At 36.3% G+C, this 20,656-nt stretch overlaps 1 long non-coding RNA gene across 1 annotated transcript; it reads left to right on the forward strand.

The window, feature by feature from the left end:
* Positions 1-824: 824 nt before the first annotated feature.
* Positions 825-20,421, forward strand: LOC117063850. Its single transcript, XR_004429121.1, has 3 exons — positions 825-1,114; positions 5,796-5,801; positions 20,412-20,421. It is a non-coding gene; the product is annotated as an uncharacterized LOC117063850 (long non-coding RNA).
* Positions 20,422-20,656: the final 235 nt, after the last annotated feature.

Consider the following 20,656-nt stretch of genomic DNA (forward strand, 5'->3'; position numbering starts at 1 on the left):
GGGCCTAATTCTCCCTTGGGGAACAGCCAGAGAGAAAAACATGAGTGGAAAGTATGCAAGGGACCTTCAGAGGGGGAAAGGGAGGAAACAGGTCAACCTTCCAGAGCAGCAAGGCAAGACATCACCTGGTTTGAGGGGTTGAGCTTTCTGGGAGAGGCAAGGTGAGACATCCCTGGTGTGAGGAGTTGAGCCTTCCATTAATTTCAAGGGTTGAACCTCACACAAACCTCTGGTAGTAAGAAAAATATTCAGAACTTCCCTTTCCTTTCTTCTCCAGGGCAAGAAAGAATAGCTCCACTTCTGCCAGTCCCTGCTCTAGGGACCGGGAGAGGGGAGAACAGCAGCATAAGCAACTGGCAGAGGCAGGGAAAGAACAGCAGAGACAAAAGAGAGAGAGAGAGAGGAAAGAAAGAGAGAGAGAGGAGAGAAAGAGAGGCAGAGAGAGAGGAAGAGACAGAGAGACAAAGAGAGAGTGGAAGAGAGAGAGAAAGAGAAAAAGGTAGAGAGAAAGAGAGGCAGAGAGAGAGGAAGAGACAGAGATACAAAGAGGGAGTCAAAGAGAGAGTGAAAGAGACAGAAAGAGGAAGAGACAGAGAGACAAAGAGGCAGTCAACTAGGGAGAGAAAAAGAGAGAGACAAAGTCAAAGACAGAAAGACAGAGATAGAAATAGTAAAGAGAAAACAGTGTACCCTATTCCTTTAAAAGCCAGGGTAAATTTAAAACCTGTAATTGATCATTGAAAGTCTTCTCCATGGCCCTATAACACTCCAATACCATCTTGTTGTCAGTGTAAACAAGGACTAGCCCAAAAGCACTGAGGCCACTAACGACCCGTAGCCTTCCTATCAAAAATTCTTAACCCAGTAACCCGTGGATGGCCCAAATACATTCCATCTGTAGCGACAACTATTTTGCTAGCAGAAGAAAGTAGAACAATAACTTTTAGAGGAAACCTCATTGTGAGCACACCTCACCAGTTCAGAACTATCCTAAGTCAAAAAAAAAAAAAAGCCAAAAGGTAGCTTACTAACTCAAAAGTCTTAAATTATGGGGCTATTCTGTTAGAAAAAGATGATTTAACATTAACCAGTGATAATTCCCTTAACCCAGCAAGTTGCCTAACAGGGGATCTAAATCCTAGTTAATTACCATGCAATGGTCCAACCAGACCTAGGAGGAACTCCCTTCAGGACAGGAAGATAAAAGTTTCCTCCTGGGTGATTGAGGAAAAAAGACACAATGGGTAATCAGTAACTGATAGGAAAACTTGTAGAAGCAGAGTTAGGAACATTGTCTAATAATTGATCTGATCAAACGTGTGAGCTGTTTGCACTCAGCCAAGCCTGAAAGTACTTACAGAACCAAGAAGGAACCATCAATACCAATTATAAGTTAATTTGGACTAAATAAGGTCTTTTTAATAGTCAAGGATACTTGAAATCCCAAACTTACAAGGTGTTCAACAAAAGTAAAGTTTGCTAAAAGTTAACAGTGTAACATGTATTATCTTAACTTCTAGTCTTGTGGCCTTAGGCAGTCTAGTCCATAGACATGAAGGAAGGTTGCTTTGGAGAAAATTAAAAAAAAAAAAAAAGGAGAGGGGAAGAATTTATATAAAAATAATATATGATAAATTCTTGTCTTAAAATAAATTAACTAGTTTTTTAAAGAAAGGGATGTTTGCAGCAAGTTAGAAGGTTGAGGCAAGTCAAAGACTGTGAAAGTCATGAAAAAAAGTTATAAAAGGGAATTTATGCAAGAAATATTTTATAATTTAGAAGTAATTAGGCCTCCTGAATGGAAAATTATTGAAGAAACAGTTTATGTGCAAGGCGTGCAAGGAAAATAAAATATACTTTTGGTAAAAGGATTATAAGGAGGCATAGAAATGTGAATTTTTACCTACATTAAAAGGTTAAAAATTTTGTTTTAAAGGTTTAAGCAAGTTTTAAAATGTTAATTGTAAAGGAAATTCTGTGTGTAAACATATTGGCTAAAGTTAAAGGGGTATCATCCAGTTTTTCTGTGAACTGAATGTTAAAATAAAAGCTCAATGGGCTTTTCTTAAAGCACTAACCTGCTCTTTAACAAAAATTATAAAAGGTTAAAAAGAGTCTATAAAAATCTTACCTTATGGTCAGATGTTAAAATTGGATAAATATGTCTACAAGGTTTTATTAAAATTGAGTTTAACATTAACAACACACTAATATAAAGGTGAAATTTAGCTTATCTGGTATAAAAATCATACAGGAAGCATTGTCAAATGTAAAATGGTGTTTGGCTTTCTTTGGTCTAAAAACTAGTAAAAATAGGTGCTAAAGAAAATTTCTCAGTAAGAAGGCACCAAGGATTATAAAGTCCACTGCTGATATCCCCACATTTAAAACAAAAGATCAATTTCTTAGAAAGAATATACTTGGTTTATCTTCCACTTTCCTTTCCCTCAAAACTGAAAGCATTTTAGCACAGGTACCACCCCTAGAATTTCCGGTAAACCAGCACCAGCCTGAAGATCACATTCTCCTCAAAGGGTGGAAAGAAGAAAAACTCAAGCCAGCCTGGGAAGGACCCTACCTTGTCCTGCTAATCACCGAGACTGCTGTTCGTACAGCAAAAAGGGGATGAACTCATCACACTGGTATCAAGAAAGCACCATCCCCTCCAGAGTCATGGACCATAGTCCCAGGGGAAAACCCATACCAAGCTAAAACTAAGAAAAAATTAACTCTCTTTCATCTATTCTATTACTCTTTCTTCTTTTCTGGCTCTATGGCTGACCATCGAGTTATTAACATAACCAAGGCAATTTCACCTCAAACTATTGTATTTAATGCTTGCCTTGTTATACCCTGTGAGGACTTGCCAAGTCAAAGGCAGTTCTCTACTTCAGAAAAGTACCTCTGTCCCTCCTAACTCTCCTCAGACTGGGCATTAGTGAACGGGAACCATTTAATCTGGGGAGATTTTGATAAAGATCCCGGTGTCAACCAGGAGTCTTGGCCCCCTGATGTAGAGCTTTTATGCCATAGTTGATCCAGCATTCTGTGGACCACTAAAGAGCAAGGATGAACTGCCCCAATCGGTTTTTGTAATTTCCTAAAACCAAGCATTCATTTTATTAGAGGGACAGCCCCACCCCCTAACTGTCAGCTAAACCAGTGCAATCTTACACAGGTTATTATCTCAAACTCTCAAAGTTCTTCCCATTTTCTAAGCCAGTTCCCTTCTTTAAGCCAATTTTATGGTATAGGGGCTGAGGTTTCACCCTATTGGATTCTTTGAAATGCATTTCTTTGATCCCTTGCCACCTGCACCTTGCTCTAAGCCTTCTTCTAAAACCTCTCACAATGGAACAATTGCTCCTCCTCCATCTAATGACAAGATCAAGATAGCTACCATAGAAGTTAGACTTAAAAAAACTTTGGCAATTAAGACAGGATACCAAGATGCAAATGCCTGGTTGGAATGGATCAAATATTCCATCTGCATGTTAAACAAAAGCAATTGTTATGCTTGTGTGCATGGCAGGCCAGAGGCCCAGATTGTCCGCTTTCCACTAGGGGGTTCCTCCTGTTGACTGGACATGGGCTGCATGGTAACTTTTTTCCAGGATTCTACAGCCTGAAGTAACAAATCGTGCCAAGCCCTCTCTCTGCTATATTCTGAAGTCCAGCACCCTGTGGGTCAGTCCCCGAGGGCCATCCACCTTCCATCTCCTAATACTAAGTTCACTTCATGTCTCTCAAGACAGGGAGGAAACTTAGGGTTCCTTGGAGACCTGAAGGGATGCAGCAAGCTTATTAATTTTCAAGAGCTTATCAATCAGTCAGCCCTTGTTCATCCACGAGTGGATGTGTGGTGGCATTGTGGTGGACCTTTACTGGACACTCTGCCAAATAACTGGACTGGTGCTTGTGCTTTAGTCCAATTGGTTATCTCTTTCTCCCTGGCATTTCATCAATTAGAGGGAGAAAAAATATGACATCGTAAAGCAAGACAAGCCACTTATGGGTTTTTGACTCTTATATCTATTTAAATGCAACTGGAGTCCCACGGGAAATACCAGATCAATTTAAAGCCTGAAATCAAATAGGTGCAGGATTTGAGTCAGTATTTTGGTGGGTGACAATTAATAAAAATGTAGACTGGATAAACCACAACTACTACAATCAACAGTGATTTATTAATACACTAGAGATGCTGTTAAAGGAACAACTGAGCTCTAGCCAGATGGCTTGGGACAATAAGATAGCCTTAGACATGATATTAGCAAAAAGAGGAGGAGTTTGCATCATGATTAAAACTCAATGTTGTACCTTCATCCCAAACAACACCGCCCATGATGGAAGTATAACAAAGGTATTGCAAGGTCTGACTGCTCTGTCCAATGAGTTAACCAACAACTCAAGGGTAAATGACCCCTTTACAGAATGGCTAAAAAAGTGGTTTGGTAAATGGAAAAGAATAATAGCCTCAATTCTTACTTCCCTCGCAGCCATAAAGGGTAAAATTATTCTTGTCAGGTGCTGTGTCACACCATGCATCTGCGGGTTGGTGCAGAGGCTCATAAAAACGGCACTTACTAAAATCTCCCTTAACTATCCTCCATCTTATTCAGAGAAGCTTCTTCTTTTGGAAAATCAAGCAGAACAACTAAGTCAAGACATGTTTAAAAATTTGAAAAGAAAGAGCTGTAAGGAAATGCAAGAGGAAGGGTTGTTAGATATGAGTTCTAAATTTCTTTTTGAAGAATCAATATGTCAGTATGTTCAATTCTTTGCCTTCTACTTTTAAACCTAACTTCCTTGTAAAGCAACCTTTTTCGATTATCTACACTACCCTGACCCATTCCAATTACCTGCTCCACCCTGACTCAATCCGATTACCTATTCCACGCTGACTCATTCCGATTACCTACTCCACCCTGACTCAATCCGATTACCTATTCCACTCTGACTCATTCCGATTACCTACTCCACCCTGACTCAATCCGATTACCTATTCCACTCTGACTCATTCCGATTACCTACTCCACCCTGACTCATTTTGATTACTTGCTCTGTCATAACCATTTTTCCTGCCAAACCACTCACCCCATCACTCTCTTTAAATTAGCCATTCGGAATTAGTTTACCCTGTGCAGCCTAACCCTAGCCAATAGCGGAAAGACATGGCAGCAGGGGCCATGTGTGTCAACCATAAGACCTCCTTCCCCTCCCTTGTCCAAGTGTGCACTCACCGTTGCTCCATCTGTAAGGGTGCAACCTTCATAGAAGTACCTTGCCTTGCTGAGAATTAAATAGAAAATTTTATATTCAAGTGCTATTTCTTTTGCGGCACTGAAACTTTATTGCCTTCCCAACAGTCCCCCAAAGTCTTAACTTATTCCAGCATTAACTCAAAAGTCCAAGTCCAAAGTCTCATCTGAGACTAGGGAAGTCCGTTCTGCCTATGAGCCTGTAAGATCAAAAACATGTTAGTTACTTCCAAGATACAATGAGGGTACAGGCATTGGGTAAATGTTCCCATTCCAAATAGAAGAAATTGGCGAAAACAAGGGGGCCACAGGTTCCATGCAAGTCCAAAACCCAGCTGTGCAGTTACCATCTTAAAGCTCCAAAATCTTCTTTGCTTTCATGTCTTACATTCAGGGCACACTGATGAAGGGGTGGGCTCCCCAGGGCTTTGGCAGCTCCACCCCTGTGGCTCTGCTGTGTAGGCTAAAGCCTCTGCAGCTGTTTTCATAGGCTGTCATTGAGTCCCTGTGGCTTTTCCAGGTGCATGGTGCAAGCTGTCAGTGGATTTACCATTCTGGGATCTGGAGGACAGTGGCCTTTTCACAGCTACACTAGGCAGTGCCCCATTGGGAACTCTGGGGACTGCAACCCCACACATCCCCCTGCATTGCCCTAGTAGAGGTTCTCCATGAGGGTTCTCCTCCATCAGCAGACTTCTGTCTGGGCATCTAGGCATTTCCGTACATCCTCTGAAATCTAGTTGGAGGCTGCCAAGCCTCAACTCCTGACCTCTGTGCATCTGCTGGCCCAGGTCCATGTGAAAACCTCCAACTCTTGGGGCTTGTATCCCTTGAAACAATGACCTGAGCTGTAAATTGGCTCCTTTTAGTTACAACTGGAGCTGGAGCTGCTGGGATACAGGGTGCCATGTCCAGAGGCTGCACAGAGTAATGGGATCTTGGGCCCCACCCATGAAACCATTTTTCCTTTCTAGCACTCCAGGCCTGTGATGGGAGGGGCTGTTGTGAAGGTCTCTGACATTCCTTGGATACATTTTCCCCTTTAACTTGGCTATTAACATTTGGCTCCTTGTTATTTATTCAAATTTCTAAGGCTGGCTGGAATTTCTCCCCAGGAAATGGGGTTTTCTTTTTTTTATACCACATAGTCAGCCTTTAAAATTTCCAAACTCTTGTCTTCTGCTACCTTCTTAAATATAAGTTCTTCATCTCCGTCTAAGACCACCTCAGCCTGGACTTCATTGTCCATATCATTGGCCAAAACCGTTCAACAAATCTCTGGGAATTTCCAAACTTTCCCATATGATCCTGTCTTCTTCTGACCCTTCAAAACTATTCCAACTGCTGTCCATTACCCTGTTCCAAAGTCACTTCCACATTTTCAGGTTATCTTTATAGCAGTGCCCCACTCTCCATGTTACCAATTTCCTGTATTAGTTCGTTTGCATACTGCTATAAAGATACTACTTGAGACTGGGTAATTTATAAAGAAAAGTTTAATTGATTCACAGTTCCACATGACTGAAGAGTCCTCAGGAAACTTACAGTCATGGCTGAAGGGGAAGCAAGGCTTGTCTTACATGACAGTAGGAGGCAGAGAGAGAAGGGGAAAGCACCAAACACTTATCAAACAACCAGATCTTGTGAGAACTCACTCACTATCATGAAAACAGCATGGAGGGACCAGCCTCATGATTCTATCACCTTCCACCAGGTCTCTCCCTGGCTCCTGACACATGGGGATTACAATTTGAGATAAGATTTGTGTGGAGATACAGCCAATCCATTTTACCCACAAATAATTCTATGTTTCCTATTTATTCATATGATCTTGAAAGTGAAGAGTTTTGAATAACAAGTATCCTCAAATATTTTAAGAGTTTTTTTATATGCCCTTCAAAACACATTTCTACTTATTCAAAACTTATTTCTAGAAAGTCCTAGCCAGATTAATTGAGAGAAATAAATAAAAAGTACCCAAATAGGAAAAGAAGTCAAATCACCCCTCTTCAATGACAATATGATTCTTTTTTTTTTTTTGAGACGGAGTCTCGCTCTGTCGCCCAGGCTGCTGGAGTGCAGTGGCCGGATCTCAGCTCACTGCAAGCTCCGCCTCCCGGGTTTACGCCATTCTCTCGCCTCAGCCTCCCGAGTAGCTGGGACTACAGGCGCCCGCCATCTCGCCCGGCTAATTTTTTGTATTTTTTTTTTAGTAGAGACGGGGTTTCACCGTGTTAGCCAGGATGGTCTCGATCTCCTGACCTCGTGATCCGCCCGTCTCGGCCTCCCAAAGTGCTGGGATTACAGGCTTGAGCCACCGCGCCCGGCCAGACAATATGATTCTATACCTAGAATGACCTAAAGATTCAGCCGAAAGATTCCTTGAACTGAAAAATGACTTCAGAGAAGTTTCAGGTTACAAAATGAATGTACAAAAATTAGTAGCATTTCTATATACTAGTAATGTTCAAGCTGAGAGCCAAATCAAGAATGTAATCCCATTTATGATAACCACAAAAGGAATAAAATACCTAGGGATACACCTGACCAAGAAGGTAAAAGATCTGTACAAGGAGAACTACAACACACTTATGAAAAAAATCAGAGATGGCACAAATAAATTTTAAAAAAACTCTATGCTCATGGATTGGAAGAATCTGTAACATTAAAATGGCCATACTGCGCAAAGCAATTCACAGGTTCAGTGCTGTTTCTTCTGTCAAACTACTGATGTAATTGTTCACAGAATTAGGAAAAATTATTCTAAAATTTATGTGGAACCAAAAAAGAAGCTAAAGAGCCAAGGCATTCTTAAATAAAAAGAACAAAGCCAGAGGCATCACACTACTCAATTTTAAACTATACCATAAGGTTATAGTAACCAAAACAGCATTGTGCTGGTACAAAAACAGACACATAGGCCAAAGGAATATAATATGGAACCAAGAAAGAAAGCCATGCACCTACAACAGTTTCATCTTTGAAAACTAACAAAACCTAGCAATAGGGAAAGTGCTCTCTATTCAATAAATGATGCTGGGATAACTGGCTAGCCATATGCAGATGAGTGAAACTGGACCCCTACATTTCACCATATTAAAAAATGAACTAAAGGTGGATTAAAGATTCAAATGTAAGAACTCAAACTATAACAATTTCTAGACAAAAACCTGGGATATACCCCACTGGACATTGACTTTGGCAAAGAATTGTTGGCAAGTCCCCAAAAGCAATTGCAACAAAAACAAATATTGACAAGTGAGAACTAATTAAACTAAGAGACTTCTATGCAGCAAAATAAACTACCCATGCAGTGAACAGGCATCACACAGAATGAGAGAAAATAGTTGCAAACTATGCATCCCAAAAAGGTTCACTATCCAAAATCTATAAGGAACTTACATCAACAATCAAAAAACAACCTAATAAAAAGTGAGCAAAAGACATGAACAGACACTTCTCAAAAGAAGATATACAAGTAGCCAACAAACATATGAAGAAAGGCTTATCATCATTAACTATGAGAGATGCAAGTCAAAATCACAATGAGTTCCAATCTCACACAAGTCACAATGGCTATTATTAAAAAGTCAAATAATAACAGATGCTGGTGAGACTTCAGAGAAAAGGGAACATCTATGTGCTGTTGATGGGATTGTAAATTAGTTCAGCCACTGTGGAAAACAGTGGTAAATATCCAAAACAAAATAGACTGTTCTACCAAAAGACACACGTACTCCTATGTTCATCACAATGTTATTCACAATAGCACAGCTGAAGGCCATAATACTAGGTGAATTAACACAGGAACAGAAAACCAAATACCACATATTCTCATTTATAAGTGGAATCTAAATATCAGGTACTCATGGGGATAAAGATGGGAACAATAGATATTGTGGATTATTAGAAAGGGGAGGAAGAAGGAGCATGGGTTAAAAAGTTACCTATTGGGTGCTATACTCACTATCTGGGTGACAGGATCTGTACCCTAAACCTCAGCATCATGCAATATACTCATGTTACATTTTTGCACATGAACCCTCTATATCTAGGATAAAAGTTGAAATTATTTTTTAAAATCAAAACCACAAAACCTATTTCTACATTGGTAAATATTCTACGACAAAAATTCTAAAGCCTCTGTATTAATTTCTACTTGCTGCGATAACAGCTTATCACAAACTTAGTGGCTTGAAACCATACAAATTTATTTTATTTCTAGATGCCAGAAATACAAAATGAATCTTACTGAGCTAAAATCTAGTCCTGATGGCAGGGCTGGGCTCCTCCTTGACTCTCTAGACTCCCATTCTCTTGCCTTTTCCAGTTTCTAGAGGCTTTCCAATTCCTCTGCTTGTCGCCCTCTTCCATTTTAAAGCCAGAAATGGTCACTGAGTTTCTCATGTTTATCAGTTGGACCTTTCCAGCTCACTGTTTCACTAGTAAAGACTCTTGTTATTACATTAGGCCTACCTGGATAACACAGGAGAATTTCAACTCAATGTCCTTAATTTAATCACACAAACAAGGCCTTTTTTATTATGAAATTCAAAATGTTTACAGATTTTAAGGATTAAAATTTAAACATCCTTGAAGTGAGCATTGATGGGAGGTGGGGATTATTCTGCATCTATCCACAGATGCTGAAAAAGTGAGAACTTAAGAATAATGATGGCACGAAAAACTTTTTAAAAATCTGTTTTATGGATAAAATCACACTCTACATATGCAAGTCCCAAGTCTGCAAAGTCTTGAATATAAAAACCAAGGACAACTTAGATGGTAACTATTGATTTGATGAATTGTTGCCATTCTATTTCTTAACACAGATCCCTAGAAAACAGAAATAAAGTAAGAAAAATGCTGATTTTTCTCTTTTTTGTGTAATTTTGGGAGGAGGAGAGTAAAATCTCAGGACAGGAAGATTAAGGAAGAAAAAAAGTAAAGAGGAGAAACATAAGAAGCAACACAAATTGGTGTGCTACTGTGCTGAACAGCTTTCCATGATGTGTCACAAAGATGCAGTTGCCTGGTCACACAAGGTATGTCAGACAGACAGTATGTAAGACATAACAAAAAATTGTTATTTGGAACAAAAGCATGTAAAAGGGAGGAAAGAGGGTTAATACATCTTCCTTGCTCTTTTTGTCTTCTTCCAAGTTTTATCTTCAGGGACTCTAACAATTTCTGCTGAACTCAGATACTGTTCTCAAGGGATCATTTCATCTAATTCTAGATGTTGTGAAAGCAGCCAGAAACGCATGGTTTTGGCTGGTTTCACTTGCCATACAGCAGTGATTAAAAGGGAGGACCCAGTCAGTCTAGCACTGCTTGGTAAACAATTGGTCATTACCACATGGCACAGGCACAACCTCCTGACATGAAGTAAAAGCATCTGGCTGTAGCTGCCCAATGCTCAGTGGCATATCTCATCACTGCTGCTGCAGTTTGATAGCATTTGAAATTCCATGTATTCTGAGATTTTACTAGCTGTGAGAAGGAGAAAAAACATTTATTAGCATTTGGAATGATTCTGCTAAAATTTCAACCACAGAAAGTAAAGACATGAAAGACATTTTTTCATGAGGTACATGTATTGCATTAGTTATCTTACTCAAAAATGACCCATCAAGCCCTTGTATTATGTCAGTCTAATGGGGCTACTTGATATCCACTTGGGTGATGCTTATGGATATACCTTTTTTTTTTCTTTTTCTTTTTGAGACAGGGTCTTGCTCTGTTGCCCAGGTTGGGGTGCAATGGTGTGATCTTGGATCTTGGCTCACTGCAGCCTCTGCCTCGTGGGTTCAAGCGATTCTCCTGCCTCAGCCACCCAAGTAGCTGGGACTAAAGGCCAGCACCACCGCACCCTGCTAATTGTTGTATTTATTTAGTAGAGACCGGGTTTTGCCATGTTGGCCACACTGATCTCAAACCCCTAACCTCAAGTGATCCACTTGCCTTGGCCTCCCAAAGTGCTGGGATTAGAGGCATAAGCCTAGCCAAAATTTTTAAAATATAATTTTTTATAATTAACAGCTCTATTAAAGCACAATTTACGCATACTAAGTTTACTTATTCTGATTCACTTACATAATTAACTGTTTATGTAGATACTTTTGCATTTCTTTCAGCAATGTTTTAAGTTTTTAATTTATAGATTTCACAGCTATTATGGTAAATTTAATAAGTGTTTCAGGTTTTTCATGCTGTTGTAAATGGTAATTTTTAAAATTGCATTTTCCCAATTGTTTGGCCTCATACTATAGAAATGATGTAATTTTATGTTGACCATGTACCCTGCAAACTTACTAAATTTATTAATTAATTCTTGCAGTTTATTTTTGATTTCTTAGGATTTTCTACACACACAGTCTTCTTAATGACTTCTTCAATAATTAAGGTTTTGTTAATTCTTTAAAGTTGGTAGAATCTGTAGCAATATCCACTTTCTCATTTTTAATATTGGTGATTTGTGTTTTCTCTCTTTTTTGGAAAAATTTCATTGATCTTCTCTATGAACAAATTTATGCTTTCATAGATCTTTCATATTTTTTTCCTATTATATTTAATTTTAATCTTAACCTTTATTTTTCCCTTCCTCCTGCTTACTTTGGGCTAACTTGCTTTTTTTTTTTTCTAGTTTCCTGAGTTGCAAGCTTGGGCTCTTGACTGTAAACATTTCTTCTTTCCTAAAATAAGTATTCAATGACACATACTTCCTTCTAAGCACTGTTTAAGTTGCATCTCACAAATTTAGATATGTTGGTTTTGAGACTTTTTCACCATTCAAATCAAAATATTTACTAAATATTTACTAAATAGTTTTTCTTGGTAGTTGGATTTTGCATTTGAGATTTTTTATTTAGAACTTTGTAATTCATTTTCCAAATATTTGGACAATTGCTTCATCCTTTCTCCTCTTTTTCTTTTGCAAATTTTCTTAATATATATTGTAGACCAATAAGAATTCATTTAGGTGCTTTAAAGATATCTTGCCCTTTCTTTTTGACTAAGATAGATTCTGATAAAAATTTATGTAATCCTTACCTTTATTCTTCTGTATGTATTATCTCTTTTCTCTGGTGGTCTTTAAGAATTTCTCTTTATTACTGATTTTCAACAATCTACTTATGATGTACCTTGGTGCATTATTATTTTTATTATTGTGAATGGGTTTTAGTATTTTATGGATCTGTAAGGTTATATTTTTCATCTCATTTAGGGAACCTTTAGCTATTCATTGTTCCTTTCTTTTTGTTCCTTCTTGGGTTCTAATTATACATATATGAAAACTACTTGATATTTTTTCATAAGTCCCTGAGATCCTGTTCAGTTTTTCAAGCTTTTTCCATACTCTTTCTCTGAGCCTCAGTTTGAATACTTTCTGTCACTATGTGTTCAAATGCATTAATATTTTCTGCTATAATATTTACCTTGCTCTTAATTGGAGTAAATTTTTCCTTTTGAGCATTATTTATTTGTTCTTATTATTTCAACCTAGTCTCTTTTTTATATCTTCGATTTCTCTCCCCATTATTTTCATATTTTTCTTTTATTTTTCTTTATACTTATATACAATATAAAATATTATAAAGAACTATGCATTATGTTTATAAATATATAAATACAAGAAATATTTATGTATATATTTCTTATGTTTATAATTTTTGTAACTTTATATATCCATATCTGTCAATGAATTTCATAGAGATTAAATCATTTCTGTCATTTCTGGAGTGATATCTAATGACTGATTTCATCCATATATGAGTTTTGTTTTTTGCTTTTTTGCATAATTCAATGGGCAAATAATGCTACCACTCCCTTCAAAGATATTAATGCCCTAATCCCTGGAATCTGTGAATATATTTGTTATATTTACATGGTAAAGGATACTTTACCATTAAGGATACAGACTTTGAAATGAGGACATTATCCTAGAATAGTTGGGTGGGCCAGTCTAATTAAAGGAGCTCTTAAAAGTGCATATCATTTTCTGGCTGAGGTCAGAAAGTTGCAACATGAAAAGGAGTCCACCTCCTGTTGCTGGCTTTGCAGATGGAGAAAGGTAGTGATGTACCAGGAACTCTATAGTTTCTGGAAGCTGGGAATGAGCCTCAAATTCTACAGCCTGCAAAACTGTAAATAAGGCCAATAGAGACCTCAGTCCTAAAACCACCAGAAACTAAATTTGGCTAATAACCCCAGTAAGGCAGAAACCAATTCTCCCTTAGCTCCCCCAGAAAAGAATGCAGCCTGTCAACACCTTAATTTCAATCTAGTGAGACCCTTACTAATCTTGTGACCTACTGCACTGCAAGGTAATGTATTTGTATAATTCAAGCCATTAAATTAGTGATAATTTATTGTGGCAGCAAGAGAAAATTAATACATGTTTCTAGTAAACGTTTATTTGTTGCAAAACATTGTAAAAATTATCTTGTTGAATGTTTGGATTTAGCTTTCTTTCTTTAAAGAATACTTAATTTATTTGGCACGTACTTATGTTACTTGCAGAACAGATTGATTGAACGCATAATTTTAAACTCTTTAGCCTGGGCAACACAGGGAGGCCTGGTCTCCATACAAAAAATGATCCAGTTGTGGTGGCACCCACTTATGGTCCCAGCTACTCAGCAGGGAAGACCCTTTGAGCCAGGGGATTTGAGACTGCAGTGAGCTGTGATCATGCTACTTCCACTTCAGCCTGGGTGACAGAACAAGACCCTGTCTAAAAAAAATAAAAATAAGAAAACTCTTTTAGGTATTACCAAATAGCCTGCTTATTAAGATATGACCCTTTGTGGTATCCACTGATTTTCCAAAGTATTAAAATAAGTTTCTGTACTCTGGGCTAATGAAATTCAAATGCCTCTCAGCCTTATGTTGCTCTGAGAAATGTTTCTGAGAAAAGACCACCAGAGAAAAGAGATAATACATACAGAAGAATAAAGATAAGGATTACATAAACTTTTATCAGAATCTATCTTAGTCAAAAAGAAAGGGCAAGATATCTTTAAAGTACCTAAATTAATTCCTATTGGTCTACAATATATATTAAGAAAATTTGCAAAAGTAAAGGAGGAGAAAGGATCAAGCAATTGTCCGTTCTATAGTTTCCCAACAGTTGTTAACTTGTTTGGTCTTATGATTTTTTAACCTATGCAAACACAGATTAATATTTAGCTAAAGACTCTCAGAGATTCCTATTCAGATATCTGAAACTGGTTTTTTGTTGTCATTGTTGTTGTTGCTCCCTTCTCTCTAACACCTGCCCCGTTAGTCCCAGCTATATCCATCAGCTCAAAGTCTGATACCTATTTCTTTATTTTCACAAGATTGCAGTATTCTGCTGCTGATCTGCTTTCCCATTCAGGAAAGGACCTCACCCTCTTTGCTCTGTTGCAAAAGTCCTCTTTCATTCTTTCTCTTAAGAAGGGATACTAGATTAGATGGAAGGGATTGTTTTAACTCAAAAATGCATGATTCTCATTGTATTTAATATTTTAGGATATATTTTCCTCCAATGCGCTTGTATTCCTTTTCAATATACATTTCAGCACACCAGCCGTGAAAACTACCCTTTTCTAATTAGTACTGACTACAGAGAACAGCATATTGCTAAATCCAATGTTTATTTTCAGTTCTCAGCTTTCAAGTCTGTCTCAGTCTATCCCCTTCATCCCATTACTTATCTGACTTCATTACTTACCTCCCTTGTTTTTAATCTACTTCAGTAACATAGGTCTTCTTTTTTGTGGGTATCAAAAGGCTTAGGTTCCTCGTCTTTATCAAATATTTGTTTAAGTGTCACCTTCTCAGTGAATGTTACCGTAAGCAATCATGTTGTGTATGTGGTGAAAGATACATAAAGTGTATCACTTTCATCATTTTTAAATGTAATGTTCTGACATTCACATTATTCTGCAACCATTACCATAATCCATTTTCAGAACTATTTAAACTTTCCAAACTGAAACTTCACACCTATTAAACACTAACTGCGCATTTCCCTTTGTCATTGTATGTTCTTAGCAGAGTTTTGCTGAAAATCAAGTGGCTGTCAACATGCGAATTTGTTTCTGGACTTTCTGTTCCAGTCGTCTGAATGTCTGTTTTTATGCCATATCATGCTACTTTTGGTTATTACAGCTTTACAGAATATTGTGAAGTCAGACTGTGTTGTATCTACAGCTTTCCTCTTTTTGCTCAAGTTTTTTGTTTGTTTGTTTTGGTAATTCAAGGTATTTTGGGGTTCCATGCAAATTTTAGGATTTTCTTTTCTGTGTCTGTGAAGAATATCATTGGCATTTGATAGACATTGCATTTAATCGGTACATCACTTTGGAGAGTATGACCATTTTAACAATATTAACTCTTTCAATTCATTATGAGGATTATCTTTTCATTTATTTGTGTCTTCTCGAATTTCTTTCTTCAATGTTGTATTGTTTTCATGTTAGAAATTTTCACCTTCTTGATTAAATTTATTCCTAAGTATTTTATTCATTTTGATCCTATGGTAAATGAGATTGTTTTCTTATTTTGTTTTTTGGAAAGTTTGCTGTTAGTGTGTTAAAATGCTATTGATTTTTCCATGTTGATATTGTATCCTGCAACTTTACTGAATTTATTTATTAGCTCAAACAGTGTTTTTGTTTTTTTTTTGGTGGAGTATTTGGTGTATCATATATATGATTATGTCATCTACAAACAGAAACAAATTTAGCCAATTTTTTCAATTTGCATACATTTTATTTCTCTTTCTTGCCTAATTGTTCTGGCTAGGACTTCTAGAGCTATACTGAACAAAAAGGTGAGAGTGGGCATTCTCTTCTTGTTTCTCATGTTAGAGGAAAAGTTTTCAGCTTTTTTCCGTTCATATTATATTAGCTGTGTGTGGGTTTGTCATACATGGATTTTAACTTTATTGTGTTAAGGTACACATCATCTATGCCTAATTTGTGGAGGTTCCTTTTTTTTTATCATGAACAGATGTTAACTTTTGTCAAATGCTTCATCTGCAACTATTGAAATAATCATATGGTTTTTCACTTTCTTTTTATTAATATTATGTCTCACATTTATGCATTTGTATATGATGAACCATCCTTGCATTCCTGGAGTGAATTTCACTTAATTATAATAAGTGATGTTATTGACATGCTACTGAATTCAGTTTGCTAATATTTCTTTGAGAATTTTTTCATCTATCTTCATCAGGGATGTTGGCCTATAGTTTTCTTACTTTGTCTTTGTATTCTTTGGAATTAGAGTAATGATTGCCTTGTAAACTGAGTTTGGAAATAATTTTCCCTCTTTAATTTTCTGGAAGAGTTTGTGGAGAGTTGGTATTAGATTTTATTTAAATGTTTGTTAGAATTCAACAGTAAAGCCATCAGGTCCTGGTTTTCCATTTGTTTGTTTGTTTGTTTGTTTTTTTGATAAAAGACTTTTCATTACTGGGGAATTAATCTATTAACCTTTAAAGTTATTATTAATAGATAAGGACGTACAACTACCATTTTGTTACTTGTTTTCTGGTTGTTTTGTACATAATTTCTTCCTTTTTCTCCATCTCTTATTCGTTTCCTTTGTACTTAGGAACTTTTCTCTTGTTGTTTGCATTGACTCTGTGCTCTTTATTTTTAGTGTATCTATTATAGGCTTTTGCTTTGCGGTTAGCATGAGGCTTACAAAAACTATCTTATAGTAACAGGTAAACTGATAACAACTTACCTTTAATTGCAAAGAATGGAAAAGAAATAAAAACAAACCACACACTGACAATATCCCCCACCCTCACATTTTGACTTTTGGATATTAAAATTTACCTCCATTTGGTAGTGCTTATCTCTTAACCAGTTATTGTAGTTATTATTTTCTTTAATATAGTTTTTAGTCTTCATACTAAAGATAGATACGTGGTTTACATACCTTGATTACAGCATTAGATTATTTTGAATTTTTCTGTATATTTGCTTTTATCACTGAGTTTTGTGCCTCTAGACTTTTATTTGCTGCAATAATAAAAATATTTGTGCTTTTTAAATCTTTTTGCTCCTCTGATTGAGTAATGTCGTATGTTCTGTCTAAAGAACACTCTTTTCAATGTTCGATCAAGTCTACTGGTAAAGATTTTCAGTAAGTTTTTCAGTCCAGCTACTGCATTTTTTAGTTCTAGGATTTTTATTTTCTAAGTGTTTATATTTTTTGTCAAATTTCTCATTTTATTCCTGGATTGTTTTCTAATTTTATTTAATTTTCTATGCATAATTTTTGATGATTTGCTAAGCTTCTTCAAGATATTTATTCTGAATTATTTGCCAGACATTTCATAACTCTTCAATTCTTTTGGGACTATTATTAAAGCTCTATGTGCTTTTTTGGTAGTGTCATATTTCCCTAATTTTTCACAATTGTTGCTTCTTTACATTGATGTCTGCACATTTGAGGGGATGGCTACTTCTAGCTTTTGCAGATATTCCATAGTGATATTAGACCTTTACTATTTAACACTGGAACTTAATTATTGGTCTGCAAATAAATAAATATCAGGTAGTTGTAAGTACTACAAATATTAATCAAAAAGTATAAGGGGATAGAAAATGAGAGAGGATTGAGTTTCCTTTTTAAAAAGTGACCAGGGAGGATTTTTCTGATGAAGCGATATTTGAGTGCAGATAAGTCAAATGGTTTTCTGAGGGAAGAGTGTTCTAGGCTGGAGAGATACTACGTGTAAAACCCCAAGGCACTAAAATGTGTGGCACGTACAGAAAAACGGCAAGGAAGCTAATGGCTGAAATGAAGGGAGTAAGACGAGGTGTAATAGGAGATAAGTTCATAAAAGTAGCCAGGGAAAAATTATGGGCCTTCTTAAGAATATAATTATATGGAAAACTAGCAGAAATTTAGAGCAGAGAGAGACATGATCTGAGTTAATTTCTTTTTTTTTCCATTTCTAGAAAGTATATGCATAATAGACTGCAATGGATCAAGCATAGAAGCAGATAGCAGATTTAGAGGGCTATGTCAGCAAATCAGGCAATAGATAAGGATGGGTTGCATAAGAATATCAGCTATCAGTGGGACAAGATGGTGATAAATGGGTAATTCTGGATACATTTAAGAAGCTGAGCCTATATGATGTACTGATAGATTTGCTACATTATGAAAGAAAGAGTTTTTCTGAACTAAGAAATTGGAAAAATTGAGTTGTCATTTAATTAGACAGAAAAGTTTGAGGAAAGAGCATGTGGGATGTGGGAACATAGTTCCTGTTTGACCCATTGAGGAAGTGAAGATGTCTGAAAGTCACAAACAGAAAACAACTTGCAAGGAACAAGAATGACTATGGGAAAACTATTTAGAAATTTAGCAGAGTGACAGTAAAAACACAAAGGTATTGAGTGTAGAGACTGGAAACTTAATTGGGAAGTAGAAATAATGTGAGAGGGAGAAATTTAGGATTACTTTGTTTTCTGGCTTGGTTGACTCTTTAGAAAATAATGCCATTAATCAAAATAGAAATTACAGAAGGCAGTATATCCTTTGGACCTTTATTATAATTGATCTTTATAAGAACTCATTTTAACTGAATATTACTTTTGTAATTTCAAGTGTTATTGACTTTAAGAGATTAAATATTCCTCAGTTATGCAGTTCTAGCCACACTGGGTTTTAACTCCCTAGAAGAGAGACTATTCCCAAACTGAATAACATGGACATGCTCTTAGTCAATAATATGAAGTTAAACAGCTCCTGTCAGACTATTGATAGATTTTCTAATTATTCTATTTTGAGTACTAGCTTTCTCTATCGAATGCTTAAGAGTACCCCCAAATTAGAAGTATCAAATTATTTTTAAATTGCACTTGAGCATTTTAGGACCTAAGATTAAAGCTAAAAACCATGAAATTACCCAAAGAAATATCCAGTCCCTACAATGAGACAGTGATATTGATTTCTGAAAGTGATTTTATTATTGATTTTAAAATATTTATGAATAACTATACCCTAGAAAAGGCATTCATTTTTCTGTGTCAAAATATTCTTTGCAATTTTATAGACTGATTCTTGAAAAATCTCATGGTCACCATTAAAAAGCACCTTCTGTCAATGTATCTACATGAATCCTATGCTAGTCTGTACACTTGTATTTTCTGCTGCCTTGTTAAGAAAATGTTATTTGATTAAATTGGCTTTTTAAAATAATATATTTGGGTTTTCTTTATTCTTGGCCTTTACACTAAAACTGAATTACTTTTTATATTACCTTCAGATGAATAAGGTGCATTCTACCAGTTATCAAGCAATAGATGAAATAATGAATTATCTGTGATTCCTAGTGGAGAAACATTAACAGATTTTATTAATCCTCTCTTAAATTGGAGTCATCTACAATTTGTACTGACTATACTCCTTACTCGTAAAAACTGTCTTCTATGCTCAGATTTTAATTGTTCCATGAAAGCTGTTTTACTTTGCTTCTTTTCTTCCTGCCTTTTGTCATTCTAGCATTTATTCTGTGTTTGCTGCACGTGGATGTCTCCCAAGTACTGGGCTAGATTCCTATAAAAAAAAAGATGAATAAAACAAAATTTCTGTCATCAAAGATCTTATAATCTAATACATATGTATTGATAAAAGACAGTATTTAATCAGTCGTGAAATATCCAAGACTGCAAGGGAAACAGTGAGAGGAATAGTTTTCTCTACATGAGGAAACAAAGTTCCTAGTGTAACTGAAATTTGAGCTGAGTATTGAAAGATGAGTAGAAGGTTCATTGTAGAATTGGATAAGAGACAAATCTGATACAGATGTTAACATGTGTAAACTACAGATTGTGGAAAAAAAGGACTCGGGGAACCATAGGCAAGGCATAGTGTTACAGGGAGTGTTTGGGACTGTGACTAGGAATTAAAAAGGAACTAGATTATAAAGACCTTGAATGTCATGACAAGAACCTTAGACCCACTACTCAGAGAAGCTACAGCTAATAGGTGTTATAATCATATCTGTAAAAGTTCAGCTGAGCGGTAGGTCGAATACAGGAAAACTGAGTTCAGAGAGAATACCTTTGCAATGGGAAAGGAGAAATGACCATATTTAAGAAAAATATAAGAGATTAAATATTAATGAAGTTAAATTGGGTTGCATATAAAAGAAATCACACACAAAATAGCTTAAATAATAAAAGATTTTCATGGACCTATATAGCAAGAACTTAAGCAGACTTTAGGATTTTGAGTGAAGATTTTAAAATATTGTTCATAGACCTGGTTTCTTTCTGTGTCTCGGCTTGTACTTTCATAATGTCACCTGCCTCCCCACTGTGATTGCAGGATGGTTGTCCACAACACTTTAAACGTCTCGTTTACTATGCAAC

The sequence above is a fragment of the Trachypithecus francoisi genome, unplaced genomic scaffold (assembly GCF_009764315.1).
Source record: "Trachypithecus francoisi isolate TF-2019V2 unplaced genomic scaffold, Tfra_2.0 Lachesis_group19, whole genome shotgun sequence".
Classification (NCBI taxonomy): Eukaryota; Metazoa; Chordata; class Mammalia; order Primates; family Cercopithecidae; genus Trachypithecus; species Trachypithecus francoisi.